The sequence below is a fragment of the Plectropomus leopardus genome, chromosome 12, assembly GCF_026936395.1.
Source record: "Plectropomus leopardus strain MGB_pleo_1.0 chromosome 12, ASM2693639v1, whole genome shotgun sequence".
Taxonomy (NCBI): Eukaryota; Metazoa; Chordata; class Actinopteri; order Perciformes; family Serranidae; genus Plectropomus; species Plectropomus leopardus.
The window spans coordinates 7,648,569-7,666,096 of NC_142187.1; the positions used below are offsets into that span (position 1 = coordinate 7,648,569).

At 38.1% G+C, this 17,528-nt stretch overlaps 1 protein-coding gene across 1 annotated transcript in view; it reads left to right on the forward strand.

Annotated features, from left to right (window-relative positions):
* Positions 1 to 17,528, forward strand: part of slc6a9 (solute carrier family 6 member 9) — a 214,310-nt gene that overhangs the window by 63,656 nt on the left and 133,126 nt on the right. Inside the window, exon 5 of the mRNA XM_088085097.1 lies at positions 8,567 to 8,645. The gene's annotated coding sequence lies outside the window, so the exon portion shown is untranslated. The remainder of the gene's footprint in view (positions 1 to 8,566; positions 8,646 to 17,528) is intronic.

Genomic DNA, 17,528 nt, shown 5'->3' on the forward strand with positions numbered 1-17,528 from the left:
AAAATGTCCATCTTGAGTCTTAACAAGCACCCTGGTTACTTTTACGTAAAATTCACACTGGCAATGTTGGCAGAAACATTACTTTATCACATTCAGCAAAAATCTGAACTGAATGCCATCTGATAAACGCAAAGGCTGCAGCAGGTCAAGGTGCAGACAGAGAGAGACAAAATATTTGAATCTGCATCCTTGTTTAATAAATTATGAATCATTGAGAAATAGCCAAGTTTAACTTTTTGAGGAGATTTCTATCATATGAGATTTTATAGATTATAGATTATAGATTATAGATTTTTCTCCCACTGAAGTACGACTGGATCAGAACAATTAAAAAAAAAAATCTCCTACAGCCACAGTAATAATCAGACTAGTATGTCATATCTATATTTTGAATTTAATTCATGCCACCGGCAGGGATGAATAAATCAATATCCAGCAGAATGTTTTACATAGAGCAAATATATATTCCAACCGTCATTCAATGATTGTTCACTATCAGCATTTATAATAGAGGCAGCTATGGAACATTATCAAAAACTACACCTGTATTTAAATGAAGAAAAGCCAAAACTTTGATAGATATGTAATCTGCCTAGTTACATATTCTATATCTGAAAATGTTTTTTGTGCAGGTGTAGTATAGATGTCCTATGTGAAATTTTAGCAGAAGTTGTGCATTGCATTTTTTTTTTTTATTATTATTTACCTCCTGCCGCAGTTTGTGGTTCCCTAAAGGTCTAGATCGTGATTTGAAATGGTTAAAATGTAGTTTTGTTTCCTGCACTGAACCGTGACCGTGACTTCTGAGCTGAATTGTGACTTCATAGTATCATTACACCCTTACTTGCTAACTAAGCTGGTAATGTTGTAACTGAACTTGAAAGTGCACGTTATTATTCTTCCGGCATTAAACAGCTCCAGGTGGATTACCACCAATGCTGTTCTCACTGGAGTAGGTGTGACTGATTGGTATGCAACCTGTGAAAACCAAGATGTATTGCATACATCATGTTAAACATATACAGTGAACTGAAACACTGAAAGTGTATCAGATATCATCTAGATTTTACACATTTGAAATGACTTATGTAGATGGGGCCAAAGATTTGATAAAGACTTCACATACTGAGATCTGACTTATTATTAAGACAATGGGACACAATTGCACCATGTATTATAAAGCATTACAACAGGCTCAAGGTTGGACATTAACCATGACCTGAAAGCCCACGGCTAGTGGACACAAATAGTGACTCTCTGGCCACCACATAGCACCTGTATATAGCCTGCTGCTGCAACTAAGTGTTATGTCTTAATGAGATTACCTATCTAAATAAAGTAATTAAAAAAATCCTCATACAGGTACAGTTCCACAAAGACATGGATTAACATGCGCCTTTTAGTTCAACGTTCCTTGAAAACAGTGAACGGTACTCGTCACCAGCTACCCAGAGCTCAAGACTAAAGGCGTCCTGTTGTTCCTGTGACAATCGAAAATTTGTTTGCGATGAGCATAGATCTTACCTAGGATGCTGTCAGGGAAGATTTATGCTCTAATATCTTTTTATTTATTGTTTTCACTTTTTTTTGCATTTGGGCCATCAAAAATGGTCCATTTATTTTGAAGAGGAGGAGACCTCTGTGGATAATTTGGCTTCCGGTTAAAACCTCATCAATGCCTGGATCAGAAATAACAGGAGCACTCAAAAGCAGGTGTGTAGCAGCCCATCGGCTACATGTCAAACAGCATAGGAGAAAGACTAATTTTTAACGTGAAATGCCTTATTTTGTGTCTTTACCGGTTTTAATCACCTGGTTTATTTGTTGTGGAGAGGAAGAGACCTCTGTGAATGATTCAGCTGAACACTGAAGGAATTCAAACCAGGAGAAGTTCCAGCTGGTTGCAATCTTCACCATTAGCTGTCACTAAGTCCCCCTAAATCTTATACACTATTTCTTCGATATTTACCTCCACGGTTTATTTTCCACATTTGGATCAAGTCTTGACTGGAGGATGAGATGAGAGAGATCAAATATTGGAAGGTGCTGCCGCTGTGTATATAAAGTATGTGTTTTACTCAGTGAATGTGACAGAGAGGCAGGAATGGGCATATCCAAAATTCTGTTTTGTGAAACATAGCGATGCCAAGATGACTCACTTTTAATGGCACAGCTTTTGCGCTTTTGTTTATTGTCTTTTTCTCTCTGACACCTAACCTGACCCCTCCCATGTAGGTGCAGCAAAATGCCTCTGCTGGTATTGTGCCTTCTGCACGGTGCGGTCATAATTTAATTATTGAGCACAGCAAATTGTTTTAATTGATCTATCTGTTATATTTTATTTGCATAACTTGGTACTGTCACACCTCCGATGTGTACCTGCCTTTTATGTCACCATTACGACCATCTGTGGGCATGAGCGTGTTCATAACTGTGCCAGTTGCTGTGTGTGTGTGTGTGTGTGTGTGTGTGTGTGTGTGTGTGTGTGCGTGCGTGCGTGCGTGCGTGCGTGCGTGCGTGCGTGCGTGCGTGCGTGCGTGCGTGCGTGCGTGCGCACTAATGATGTAATTGACTGTTGGTCTTTCTCTTCATGTGGTTGCAGCGAGTGATGCTATCAACAAACCACAGGCGCCATTTCTGGATTCAGCCAATATAATGAAAGAAAACAAACAGAAAAGAAGTCCAACAACTGCCAGTCTGCTTTCTGGCAATATGTGTGGTCCGTTAATGACGTAATAGTGACGCAGTGTGCTGGACTCGGGATAGGTGGCTGTTGCAGTAAGAGTGTGGGTGTGTTGCAGAGATACAGCACATTGCTTTCTTTCGAATGAAAGCACTTCCAGGTCCAACGATGTAAAATATATGTCAATCCCACAGTTGTGTAATGGCCATGAGTCACTTTACATGAATAACTACATACATTTTTGTTTTAGCTCCACCTTCTTGGATGTGAAATTGTTTTGATTTTGGTATGTTGGATAGACCAAAAATAAATAAATTGAAAAAAAAAACAAACATTTGAAGAAGTTATCTTGTGCTGTGGTAAACTGTGACGGATATTTGTCAGGATTTTCTGATATTTCATAGGAAAATAATTGATCACTAAATTGAGAAAATAATCAACAAACCTAATCAATAATAAAAGTATTTGTTGCACTGGAGACTGTAGTGGCAAAAATATCCCACAATGCAGTGAGGTAAATGACAACATTCATAATAGAGTGCTCCAGGGATATGTTTTTTTGTAGACTAATGTGGAAGTTAGCATTGCCCTGGTTTCCTGATCATAAAGCCTATGGGATCTCTGCATTTGATTATGGCAGAAATGGTCCATGATACCAGTATCAGTTCAATAATCCACTATTCATGTAAGACAGTAATAATTACAGCTTAGTGTTTGCAGTTGAACACAATTTTAGTATTGCTTAATATATCACAAAAAGATGAAGTTAGAAACTGGATTTCAGGATGATATTTCTGCTTGTAGAAAATCCTTCAGTATAAGTCATTCTTCGGGACTATAGGCCTGCACAGCTATTTTTGGAAGGTGGTTCACCTTGCATATTGCTCCTTTGAGCTTGGATTTCTCATTCGTCTTCTTTTTGTGGTCCAAGTACTTCTCAAACGAAGTATTCAACTTTCACTCCACTCTGCATCCACTGCCTGGCCTTTTTGAGTTTGGGTGTTTGGGGTTTTTCTTAGGACAAAAGAAGGTCCGTACTAGCTGCATGGCTCTTGGGACAGCAATGTGGAAATCAGATGCTGCATCACTTTGTTCCAGACTGAAATTTATAAACTTAGTACAGACATTCATGTTTCCCAGAGGATAAACTTTAGTGACTATGGTGATCCCATGCCTTTACCCCAAGCACCACCATGACGTTGACATTTTGGGGTTTTAGTGAAATTCCTTGACAGCAATTAGATGATTTTCCATTATATTTAACACAAATATGCCAACTATGGTGCCTAGGGGCTGAATTCTAGTCACTCTGAAAATTTTGGGGAACAGTTATTTATTACTTTGAGAGCGCACACAGTGAGGTGCAGACGAGGGTGAGCATCAGTGATAAGTCCATCAAAATAAAAATGTATTGTGCAAGTCCTCGCCAGTACACCATGCTAAGGCTGTTTCCAATTTCTGAAAAACATTTGTTGATCAATAAGTCATCATAGATAGCATATATACAAAACTTAAGTCTTTTTTTCATTATCAGTACTATCAAATCTCACGGTCCTTAGTTTATCCAAAATCTGTATGAAAAAAAATGTCTATAACCATAAATACAGAGTAGTATAACCCTGGATTACCACCAATTCCATGTGCGTTGTGGTTTTGCTCCGCTGCGGTTTTGCTCTGTGTTCCCTCATTCGTCAACTGCCAGTACCACACATCCTTATAAAAAGGATGTGTGGTGTCAGCAGTGGCCTCTGACAACCTCTGACCTGTTAACTCCAGGCCTGGATCCACCCACTGTGACAATTTGTTGATGTAGTTACATCAACACTGTGTGTTCTATTTTGAAAATTACTGTTTCAATGTTGTGACACTGTCTGACTTCATGTCTGCTCTTAAGTTAATTCGGCTGAATTGATGTGAAGTGCTCCGGCATTCAGCAAAAATAGAGGCCATGCGTGTCTGATCCGCAAGGGTCCGGACTTCCAGAGCTAGGGGAAGTCGATTCGCAATGCAGTGAAGCCAGTGGAAGTAAACACACAGACTAGTTTATAATCTATTTGCTTTGTCTGCCATGGCGGTTGGAGCCAGACCGAACAGGGATCTGGTGGAAATCAGCTGTAACACTGCAACCAAATGTACACATTAGTTAAAAATACACCTTTCATCTGATCTATTTTTCAAAGTACATAAATTCTGAATTCTCCAGCCTGTTTTTTTTCCCGAAGAAAGTGTAACAAAGTTTTCTCATAACCAGTTAAATATTTTAACATCTACTGAATGGTTTGGCACACAATTAAATACACTTAATGTATCAGGATGACTTTGGTAATCCCATCATTTTTCCTCTAGTTCTACAATGAGGTTCACATTTGTGGTGTTGAGGGAAATTTCTCAGCAACTATTGAATGGATTGTCATGACTTTGTTGCTCAAATTCATGCCCCTGATTAATTGCAATTACTTTGGTGTTCCCTAAACTTTTCACTAAACTAATGACATTTCCATCACTATCAGTTGTACGTCTGTTAGGTACTAATAAGCAAATGATAGCATGCTAAAACACTTTACTTAAGACTGAGAACATGATAGTGATTACCTGCTAAGCATTAGCATGATAGCAGCATTTAACTCAAGTAAGCCCGAGCGCAACCTCAGAGAGTTGCTTGCTTGGCTGTTGAAGTTTTGACTCTGACGTTCAACCAGTACATTGATTTAAGTACTGTTAACTGAAATTTTATGAGTATCTGTAACTTACTTGAGTTTTTTTTTTTTTTTTTAAGTATTACTCTGACTCCACTATACTTTAAAGACAAACATTATACTTTTGACTCTGCTACATTTCTGTGAAGGCTCTCTTTACTTGTTACATTAGCTTTGACATCAGCAGAAGATTTTTTTCTTTTCTAAAATGCAAAAGTCCATCAACTATGATCATGCAGTTCTGCATATGGTTTGTTTGTTGAAGAGATATTTCTGTACTTCTACCTCGCATATGCATTACTCAGGTTGGGAAGCTCATAGGCTGAGATAGGTAGAGAGGTTAGGTTATCAGCAGGCACTTTGGTTATTTTGGTTATATTATTATTATATTGTATATATAGTATATATATAGTATATTGGTTATACTGATTTAATAATGGCTACGGCAGCAGATGAAGGTTTCCCACCAGATAACCATGACCATAATTCAAGTCCATGTTTAAAGATTTTGAGATGAAGAATGATTCTTATCAATTCAAATGTTTGCTCTGTTTACCATGTACATACTCCACACAGCCTACAAGAATTCACCATCCAACCTGAGAAAGCATGTTAATTTGTGTTTCTACGTGCATTTCTATAGGCTTTGCAGCACAGTCAACCAGCTTTTCATTCTACAAGTCCTACAAGCAAGTCAGTGCATTTAGTCGGTTGTTTTAGAGTCATTAGGTTCTGTAAATGTATTGTGACAATAAATAACAATGCATTGAGATTTTAGATTTTAGTAGATTTTTGTACTTAGAATACTTAAGTTTTTTTAAAGCAAGTACTCTAGTACTTTAACTCAAGTAACAATTTGACTCAGCAACGTTCACTTGTATTGGAGTAATATTTTTACAGCAAAGTATATATACTTTGTCTTAAGTAAGAGAGTTGTGTTCTTTGTCCACCATTGCGTTCAGGACAATAATAGCATTTTTCTGCATGTCACAGGAGTTGCAGGGCTCTTTTTAGGGATTTACTGCAAGTATTCTCTGACCACAATTCGCAGCTCAAAGTTAAACTATCTCAAACTTTTAGTTGGCCACACTTTGCTGCTGCTTTTGTTTTTGGCTTTGTTGTTGTTCTTCATGTAAACCGTCTTTATGCATCTGAAGGACATAGATCTTTATCTTTGTCATTTTTAATCTTTGTTAATATTCCGCTTTTTCTTTCCTCTCTTAAATTTCCTTCCTCTTTTTACTTCCCTTGAGAGAAACTAAACTGCCATTCTTAACTACATTAATGTAACAAAGCTATTTCAGAATCATCCAAACACAGTAAATGAAGAAACACAGAAATGAAAGGAAATTAAATGAGAATTAGTACACTAAAAATATCTATACAAAAGTCCAAGCTAAATCGTGTTGTTTTTAAGTTTCACCCTACAAAGCTGGAGAGGAATATTCTTGCTCTGTTTTTCCAGCCTACCACCACTATTTAAAAGCTTGGTAATACTTCACTGAAATGCCTAAATGCTTTTCCAAACCACCTCCTTACTGTGAGGAGTAGAAACCTGGTGAGAAAATACTGAATCGCATGACTTTTTTTTGTAAATAAGTAAACACATTTAATGTATTTAACAGTGGAGGGTAACTCCCATATAAACTGTATATATCTGAAATTCAGGATGGGTAAACTCGCAGCTGTATTGTTGATTGTTTATAGTCAAGAGAACTTGGTAACATTATATATACAGTTTTGAGGAGAAGAATCAGTTAGTTCACAATCTGAAACTTTTCATCATTTTGCAAAGTCTGACTGGAAGGGTAATTTTGGACACTTTTGCTGATAGCTGTTTGAATTTAATACCACACCAATATTTAACACCACTCCTTGCAGTGAAAGCACAAACAGACACAAACTGACTCAGATTAAGAGGTGCTGACATACACACCAACCCCCTCTCAACCTGAAAATCATAAACGTAAGGTGTGAACAGTGTCACACACCTTATAAAACATTGTGAACATTGTTTCATCAGGGACATCATGTGCAAGTATGCCTTTGAACACACAGCAACACCACATCCTTAACCACAAATCCTGCTGTTGATCAAGTTCGTGTGCAGCCAAAACAATTAGGCTTGTCAAAGCAGATACTGTAAGATATAATCACTCTCCGATTCTATCAAAGTGACAGGTACAGTCTGATAACAACTCAAGTATGAAATAAGATCTAATGGAGCTTAATATCTTGACCTCACCGAGCTTTTGGAAAAACCTTGTTAAAACAAAACACATTACGTTCTGTCCCAACTGTGAGAATCAGCTGTGCACGGCTTATTTTAGATGTAAAACCTTTAGTTTTACCAGTCATCAAAATGTATATGATAAGGTAAAAGAAAGAGTTCTGTTCTCATAAATTCTGTCATGAATTAAACAATGATACTTATTATGGAATAATGAAGCCAACAGGGGACATATGAGTGAATATTTGTCCGTATATAGTAATTACCAGTGTGTAACAAGGGTGCTTTTTCAAAACAGATTCCTTAAATGATGCATGCATCTATTCCTCCTTTTTTGTCATGATTTTTCCCCCCACCAAAATGCCCCATGTTATTTCAGTTATGAGCAACATTAGCCTAAAGGTTAGAGAAGTTGACTTGTAGCTGGAATGTATGCACATTTTCCTTATCTTACCAAATAAATTCTGTGGAGAAGAACAAGTTCAAGCAACATAACCACAGGTCTCAAGGATAAGAACAGCAGCTCTTTTCTACCTCTTCTGAAAATAAAAATAAAAACAAAAGAGATATTGACTAAACAATGTAAATGTCGCAGAGAAAGCAAAAACAAAGTGTGCATATACATGCAGCAAGCTCTGGTTACCAAAGGTCCAAGTAGTAAGTACAGCCCTCTTCGCTAATCTGTGGTGGACAGTCCGGACAGGCGAGAGGGCTAGGTGAGATAGCACTTTCTCTCTAACGGAAACGAGGGAGGTCAGAGTCTGATAAGAGCTGTAAAGAACTGTCCGGCCTTCTGCGTGCACTGTATGGATGAGGCGATAACGTAGATAAACACACAGGTTTCTACGAAAACATGACAGAGCATTGTTTGCCGATGAGCAGATAGCTTCTCACCTACAAGGAAGTATTGTGTGAATAATTCATTTTTGTATTTTTCTGTTTTCTGTTTCTGTGCAGTGCAAACATCAGAAAGAAGAGAAAGGAATATCTCCAACTTTGCAGAGTCAAGGATTGTAATCAGTGAAGCGTACAAACAGTAAGTAGCATTAGAATGGTGATCTTTGCATAAAATGAAGGTACAACTACATTTAAAAAAAATGATGTATGGATGGATATAGAGGCCAAAGCACGTCAAACATCATTTTCAGAAACAAAGGCCTCAGACGTCCATCCATAGAATAAACTACGTTTGCAAGAGCACATACACACATAGTAGGACGGGCAACCGTGTCACCTCAAAATTATGTCTTTAGAGAACTAATTTGAAGAAACAAATACATTTTAAAGGGGAAGTAATGCTGGCCAGAATATGTTTTCTATTATGTGTTCTTAATTAATGGAGAAGAAGATCCGTTCAATATCAACTTTTTGCCACTTGCCAGGTAAGTGTTCCTTGACAATGTCTTTCATTTGTTCCCGCCAAATTATCTGGGTGGGTTAACGTGTCAAGTCAGTGATTGAACCACCAACTATATTGTTAATGCAATGAACTCCACCTCCTAAATTGCAGCATTTCAAATTAATACATCATTAACATGATGATTTTGAAAAATGTGTTTTGGGGCTTCCAGAAGAATTTTCCTGTTTCACTTCCTTTTTCCACTTGACATTTCTCCCTATGCTTTTTAAAAGTAATTCTCTAAATCTACTAATTTCTTGCAATTTGCGAGACATTTCTTACCAAGTTGGTCATTGCCTTTACCCCCATATTTTTAGAGAAATTGAACCATTTTAATTCAAGGTTCAAAGGTTTAAATGCTTGTGAAAGGCACCTGAAAGCAACACAAGAAAAGTGATGCTGCTCCAGGTTGCAAAGCAAAACTAATTAAGTTGGTAATTTTACAGAACAACTGATTTATTTCTTGGCTATTTGAGCAGGTTCAACCCAATCCTCTGAATAAATGTTGGCATTATGTGTTCCTGCAATCCACGGATTCATTACATTTGTACATTTTTATGTAGCAGATTTGTTGAAACTTGACATTTCACCAACGCTGTGGTTAATGTGTGGTTAGGTATAGGCACAAACCCACTTTGCTATAGTTAGATGGCTAAAAAGTCACTGAAAACGCAGCAATGTCTCAATGAAAAAAACACATTTTTGAAAAAATGAAAAAAAACCCATTTTTTTCATGGCACTACCCCCAGTTAAAACACAGCAAGGGGTTGCTAAAAAATAACCACATTTTGTGGCTAAAAAGCTGCTAGAAAATGCAGAGATGAGTCACTAAAAAACAGCCAGTTTCATAGTTGTTGGTCGTCAACTGTGGCCTGCAGCTTGCCATCCATCTTGCCTAGGCACCATGCCATCCGCCATCCCTTGCACCTCCCATTGAAAAAGTCAGCTCATATACTTAATCTCTTAAAAAATGTTGATATAATGTATAAAATGTACCTGTGGTTTGCAGAAACCTACGCCAACATTGTCTTCTGGCAACAAGGCTAGCATGTTTCTCATGTTGGATGTATGTTGTGTATAGATAAGCCAATACTTAAAAAATGGGGCTCACTGTTACTTTGAGAGGGATCTGTTCAGCATAATACATTGGATCTATATTGGTTGACCTGTCAGTTGTTTCACGTAGCTCATTTTGCCTCAAAATACCTCACCAGCAGTTTAATCATTCCTTTGACATGTTCAGATCTCCATGTGAAAAATATGCCAGTAAACGGTTATCTATGGTAACAATGGAAAGAACTAAATGTGTGTGTGAGTGTGTGTTTGTTACTGCTAGGTTTCTAAGTGTATGCAGCCATGTGCTAATGTTGTGCATATTACCTCTTCAGTGAAGTTTGCTTTTGGTGCTCTGATTGTTGAAACAGACTATTAAAGGCTGGAGACAGACTTGGTCAAACAAGTGTTATCTGAAGTGGACCCCATTAGCCCTCTAAATGTGACAAGAGAGCAGGGTAACCATTTAGCAAAGTCAGTAAGCACATATGATGACAAATTAGGGGTGAGAAAACTTGTCAAAGCAGTTTGAAAAGCCAAAAGATGAATGTGTGTCAGCAAAGCCTCGTGCAAAACATACAAAGACCACCTCAGGGAGGTTTACACAGCAGAGAGGAATTAGCCTGTCAGTGTTATATTCTGTGGGAATTTGCATCATTAGCTACAAATAATGACAAATTAAGACTAAAATGCTAGGTTTTTCTGAGAAAAGCAAACAGACTAATAAATGGACTCATACCCCGAGATGAGTCCACAAAGTAAATCTCCCTTTCATTGTCAGTGGAGCAGCTACATGGGTTTCTCTTGATGACAGCACAGATAAAAGTCTTAGTTGTCTGCTTCCATAAAAGAGAACAGGGCATACCTAGAAGAAAAAAATGTAGCATTAAATACAAACAAGCAGTTTTACCTCTTTGATTCCTCTCAATAGTATTATCACCAAAACCATTATTCGCACAAATACACTTTGTATGTTTACACACATGGTTAAGTCGAGCAATGGTTATAGCTCGATGAGGCCATTTAATTGGACTACTGTCCTTGTCCCAGTATACAAGTACCAGGAGAGAATCGCTTTATTGGCAGAAGTATGTCCGAGTCTGCTGTGGTATGTGGCAATATGTACCCTCTCAACTAGTTGCTATTTGACCTCCTTCCGGCTTATTGCCTTGCACACCAAGCAATTTATCAAGTGGCGTATGGGTTAGATAGATAGATAGATAGATATACTTTATTGATCTCAAAACTGAGAAATTGGGATTGCATGTCCAGTGGTGACAACATGGATAACTTTTTGGCGCTGTAAATTTTGTACATACTCTACTCTTTACTTGGTACCTTTGTTTTGTTTTGGCTTTCTTCAATGAATTTATGCTGTTTGACTTGCAGGTCAAAGCCCAATGCAGTGACTAGGAGCATATGCAGAACTGGCCTAGACCAGTTCAGTTGAGGTATATACATGAAAGATTAGCTCAATTCTCAATTTGCATTTTCTGAGTTTGTTAGTGCGACTTCAAGAAATTTGACAGTAACATTTCAGTCGGACTACCATGTTAACATATATTTTTCAAGACCAGTTTTAGTCCAACTAATACAGTAATTCGGGAGACTGCAAAAGCTGCTAGCAGCAGTTTGGGCTAACACAAAGAAGAAGAACAGTGTCCATAAATGTCAAATTGAGAAAACAACGTACTACAGGAGTTTTATACCCTCTGAGCAGAAGGCAAGGTCAGCTTCCATATAACAGTGACAATAAATGGTTTTATACTTTCTTTATATATATATATATATATATATATATATATATATATATATATATATATATATATATATATATATATATATATATATAAAGAAAGTTCTGTCGATGCACATGTCATATGTCACACTAGAGGCCAATGCTGTTGTGTTAAATGTCATGCCTCTTTTGCCTCTGCAGTGTCAGCGTGCTATCTAAAATCACACACTGGAGTTGCATGATGCTGCTTTAATTTTGCTGTGTGTCAAAATGCAAAGGAGGCATAAAGAAGGGACCTCATAGTGGTCCTATAGCACAATTTTTTTGTAAAAGGGGCTTATGAGACAGATCCACTCCTTGCTTCTCCACAGCCTTACCCTCTTGTACAAATATGGTCTTTTTTGGCTCCAAAAAAACAAGATGACAGTGACAGCTGACATGCCGAACTCTAGGCTTTACAACGGGATTCCATAAACCAATGTGTGACATCGTGGTGGCTAAATTCATGATTTTATACAGTCTATGGTTGTGAATTACCTCAGCTTAATTGGTTTTGGGAATGGCATGCGTTTCAGAGTGAGATAATGTTTGATAGCATTTGAACTAATTTAAACTTGTGTGTCCCTACATGCTTGTCTCTGCATTTGCATATTAGATATAGGTATCCTGAGTGTAAGTTTGTGTGTGTGTGTGTGTGTGTGTGTGTGTGTGTGTGTGTGTGTGTGTGTGAGATTGCATGAGTATGTGATTGCATGATTGCGTGTGTCTTGCTAAATCGTTGCTTGTGAGAGGCCAACACTGGCTCTCGCTCTCTTTGAAGGAGGCCCTGCGGCTGTTCTTTGCCTAAATCTCATAATGGCTTCAATAACAGCCCCATATCTTCGTGACAGCTTTTTCAAAGCCCTGGCAGGTTTAATGTACGGCACACCACAATTCACACTGACAGCACAACACAGACAATAGAACGTAGATTATAAAACACCTTACCTCAGCAAAAAATGAAAAAAAGCAGGATGGAAATCGTAAATTGATTGGCAGTTTGGCATGATGTTCCATGAAAAGTGTTTTCATAAGGACAAGCTTTGCAGCAAAGGCCAATGTTGTAGTTACAGATGGATTATCTTATTCATAACTTGTTTACTGTATGATATGACAGCTCAAGGAAAAATAATTTTAAATTGTGTTAAGACTGTGGGAGTCTTTATATTAGATATTTGTCAGTCTTTTCTTTTAATTTATTTTTAGTGGAATCTCCCAGCAAAAGAAGATTCTCAGTCAATCAGGACATGGTAATTCTAAGTGCTATAAAATAGGCACCTGGACTTGCTTGAGTTTTTTTCTTTTAAGACATTTCACCAAGCCACTAAAATAAGAGGTGAACCTCAAGCAAGTCCAGTTGTTTATAATATACCACTTAGAGGTCCCATCAAAAACATTTCACACAATTGTACTTGTGTAATTGTGGGAATAAACATCTTGACTCTTGAAAGATATTAGGATCTTGGTTTCAGTAAATGATCACCTAAACATCATTAAACTATTCCACTAGTACAGCAGCATTGTGTTACTGAGATACTCCTTTGAATTGTAGTTGATTATAATTATAAAGAAGCAGAAAATTGAAATACTTAAGTTATATACAAGTGTCTCAATGTTGTAGCACAAGCCTGATAATGTAAATGCCATTGTATTTCCTCTTTGTTTTTAAATTATTGTGATGAAATGTTGTGCTTTTCTGCATTCACTTCATCTGTGCAGGGTTATGGAATGACAGCAACGTTCCAGATCTTTTTATAAGTCTTGAGGAGTGCTACAAATGTGAAAAAAAGTTGAAGCTTTTTGTGGGTGAGGGAGCTATGTGAAGTTTTGTGAATTGCCTCAAGTGATGTCATTTGAGTACAGATAGGTATCCACAACCAGTATCCTACTAAACGGGTTCTTGACTGGTCAGTACTGAAATATTGCTAAGTTCCTGTACAAGCGGCGCTGTCATCAGTATTTATGTAACGATAATTCGTTTAACAAAGCTGACATTTTCAAATTCCTAACTAATCGCTGCGTTCAAGCGATTACGTTGACGTTGTTTGAAGAAATAGTGTTCTGTTTTTGTGTGAATTAACTGTCAAGCACATTCACAGCATTTTTCAATCTGCCGCTCCATCTCCTCAGAGTGCCCAGTGTACACTCTGCCATTCTGAGAGTGTGGTGCTCTAAATATCCAGTATAACAGTATATTACAACAGCACTCCAAATTTACGAACAGAGCAGTTTGCACTGTGGTACTCAGAGTGAGTATTTATCAGTGCACCCAGTGTGAGTTGTCCTGACAACCAAAGATAATTAATTTTGTATTGCTTATGGTTGTTAATATTTTCATCTGCAGGGAGAGGATCACAGGCGTTAAACCTGTTGTAATAACTGTTGAATCTTTTCATATCTTTTCATTTTGTGTCTTTATTTTTTTGCCCTATATTTCAGAGTATGATTAATAAGATTATCAATACACTATCAGTTTATATAAAATCATGATGATCCTCATCTCTTCTTGAGACTAAAGGCAGTCTACATTAGCCGCTACTAGCATACAGGAACGCACCTAAATGTCTGACTGAACTATCCGTGACCCCATTGCATTGTGGATAATGGAGGCGTGAGATTTTTAAAAGGAAGAAGAATGTGTCGAAAAAAATCATTTGTAGCTCCATTTTTCAAGGTGACAGTGATACTTCGACGTGGTTATCTTTAAAGAGTCAAAGGTAAATCCACCTGCTCAGACGTGGTGTCATGCTGCTTGTCTTCATAGACTCACAACTCCACCTCCACTGCTCTTAGGACAGAATATTTGCCAAAAGAAAAAAGGAGGAAAAGAAAAAGCTAAGGACCTGTGTAATTGAATGAATCAATGCCCCAAGCCCCAAACTGTTTTACTTAACATCACATTTAACTGTCAGTCACATGGCTTAATAACTGATTGCTTTTCCCTTGAGGAAAATCATTTTAGTCAAATGTTTTTCATCTGCACCGTCTCATTAAACTCTAATTTACTCTAACTTCTTACACAACATTTTCATCGTTGGCAGGTTTTTGCACCTTTGTTGTCAAATGCCTTTAAAATGTTCTTATTAAAGGACAATCTGAGATCCCATTGACTAGACGCCTGACAATGATTTAGGCTCTGCAGGCAACGGCAAATATTTCAGGGGGTTTTGATGTAGTCAATGGATATCCAGATTTCAGGGCCAAAATCTCCTCTTCTATGTGTTGGTCATTGTTTGCCATCTGATTGGCAACTTACTTAACAAGTGGGAATGGTAACAGAGTTGAGAGATGACATCTGTAACCTGAGTATAAATGCATATGGGGGTGTCTGGTGGCTCAGTGGATGGAGCGGGTGCCCCATGTATAGAGGCTGTGTCCTCGCCGCAGCAGCTGCGAGTGCAATTCTGGCCTCAGCCCTTTGCTGCATGTCACCCCTCTCTTTCCCCCCCTTTCACACTTGTGCCATCCTATCAATTAAAGGTAAAAATGCCCCCCCCAAAACTATCAAAAAAATAAATAAAAATAAATGCAAATGATTTTATTGTATCTAAAAAAAAAATCATAATAAAAGGCTGAATTGTCATCAGACTATAGCCGATCATAAACAATAACACTTCCAATACCAAAATCTTCTCCCTTTGCATACAGATTTTATATTTATAAGCAGATATCTGTTACTTAAAATTAATTTAAGTACAGCAAAAATGATTTAGTGTTGATAAGTTATGTCAGCATTTAAAAATAAACAAGATTAACATGCAGAATCATTACATAATTTTTAATTTGTACCAGCAAGACATAAATATTCAAATTTGTTCCGTGTGCAGATGTCTCTTTGTGTTACATCAGTGCCAGTGTGAGATCAAATGAAGTAGACCTAATGTCAGTTTCGAAGTTAGATGTTGAGATATTCACACGCTTTCACTGTCATTACCGCTCAAACACACACACAGAAGGAATGTGGATCCTTTGCCAGACTTTGGTATGAACTCACCAGATGTGATCTGATGCCAGCTGATGCTTACGGCAATAACAAACCTTTGTATAAAGCCGCAGTGTGTGTGCTTGTGGCCTTGTCTGAACCTGTTCACACACCTGGAGGCACAGAGGAATGCCATTTGGCCAAAACCAGCCTCCCTGTTGAACATCATGAACCACAAATATGCCATTGCTGTTGGGACTACATAACTGTAAAAATAAAGTGATTTTTCACCTTTCTGTTTAAATCTGCAAAGTGAAAGATACAGGGAAGTAGTTTTTGTTTGTAAAATCTGCCAAAATTTTCCTCTCTGCTGTTACCCAAACCACCTCACCCCTCCTCCTCTAATGAAGCGGCTCCCAGCCTGGTCCCAGTCACTCATCTTGCTCTGCTTTCCTTTGTCTCTGCTGAGGGGGGGTGTAATTGGCCAAGCCTGTTCAGGTGAAAGCAGACCTCTTGTCTGGGGACACAAAACCGTCTCTCTGTGTGTGTCTGCAGCACCGCAAGGTCAAAAGGACATGCCGTTTTCGGTCACACACACACACACACATAAACACACAGAGCCCCCTTCACTCATCTTCCAGCCCCCAACAATCAATGCGGCTACCTGGGAAAGGTAATTATTTGCTCTCCTGTCTGTCTCCTGGCTTTCAGGGCACTCAGCTGCCAGATTTGAGAATAAACAGAGACAGAACACAAAGTTTGTGTCTCTCTCTCATTTTCATGTTGGGTAGATTTTTGTGCATCACATTTTTTGGGGGGTTCTGAAAACATATTTTTACTAAAAAGTCAGTCTTCAAACTGTGTCCTGCACAGCTTTGCATCATGCAGCCACTCCACATGCTGTGTTCAACACACGTTGCTCAGCAGGATGCACATGACGACACATTGTTCGCTGTCAGAGACAACGTGATGTAAAAGCATGTGATGTAAAATGTGCTGCCAGCTGATAAAGGTGCAGTTTGGCCTGCACAAACATGCTCTGCGGTCAGAGCTCCTCAAAAGGCAGAAATAATTCCAGAAGCACAGCTGCTTTTAAACTGAACAAGGGATGGCTCCATTAATGACTCTACAACTTTGATCTAGACTGAGCGAAGTTGTACATTCATGGTCCTCAGATGATGAACCTTGGAAATGTAGGTAATCCCCCGACTTTTCCTCTGGTGCAGCCATCAGGCTGACATTTTCTAAACTTTATGAAGAGAAAAACTACTGGATGTTCTGCCTTGGACAATTATGCCCATCCAGATGTATTGTGTTGGAAATGGATTTTGTCATTAGCCTTAGTAATACCTTGTTTTTGTGGTAATTAACAAATGTTATCATTGTTTCACCAAACTGAGAATGAATTTGTGTTTCCTAGGATAGAGAGGAATGGCCCGCCTTACTTTGCCCTTGCTCAGCTTAACCTGACATTCTTACTCTAACCAATCCAACCCATGAAGGCAACAATTACTAGCTCGTCATAGGCAGAGTAATTTGCAATTTTGCAAACTCAGATGACAAACGTGGTAGGCCTATATGTTACTTGCTAATCATCGGCACGTTAGCTTTTTCACGGTCAACATGTTGGCATGCTGACGTTAGCATGTAGCTCAAAGAACCACTGCTAGCGTGGCTATAAAATTTTGGCATTATTGTAATTTTTAAAACAAATAAATTTATGGCTATCTTTATTATGTTATTGTGAATATTAAACAAAGAAGAATCC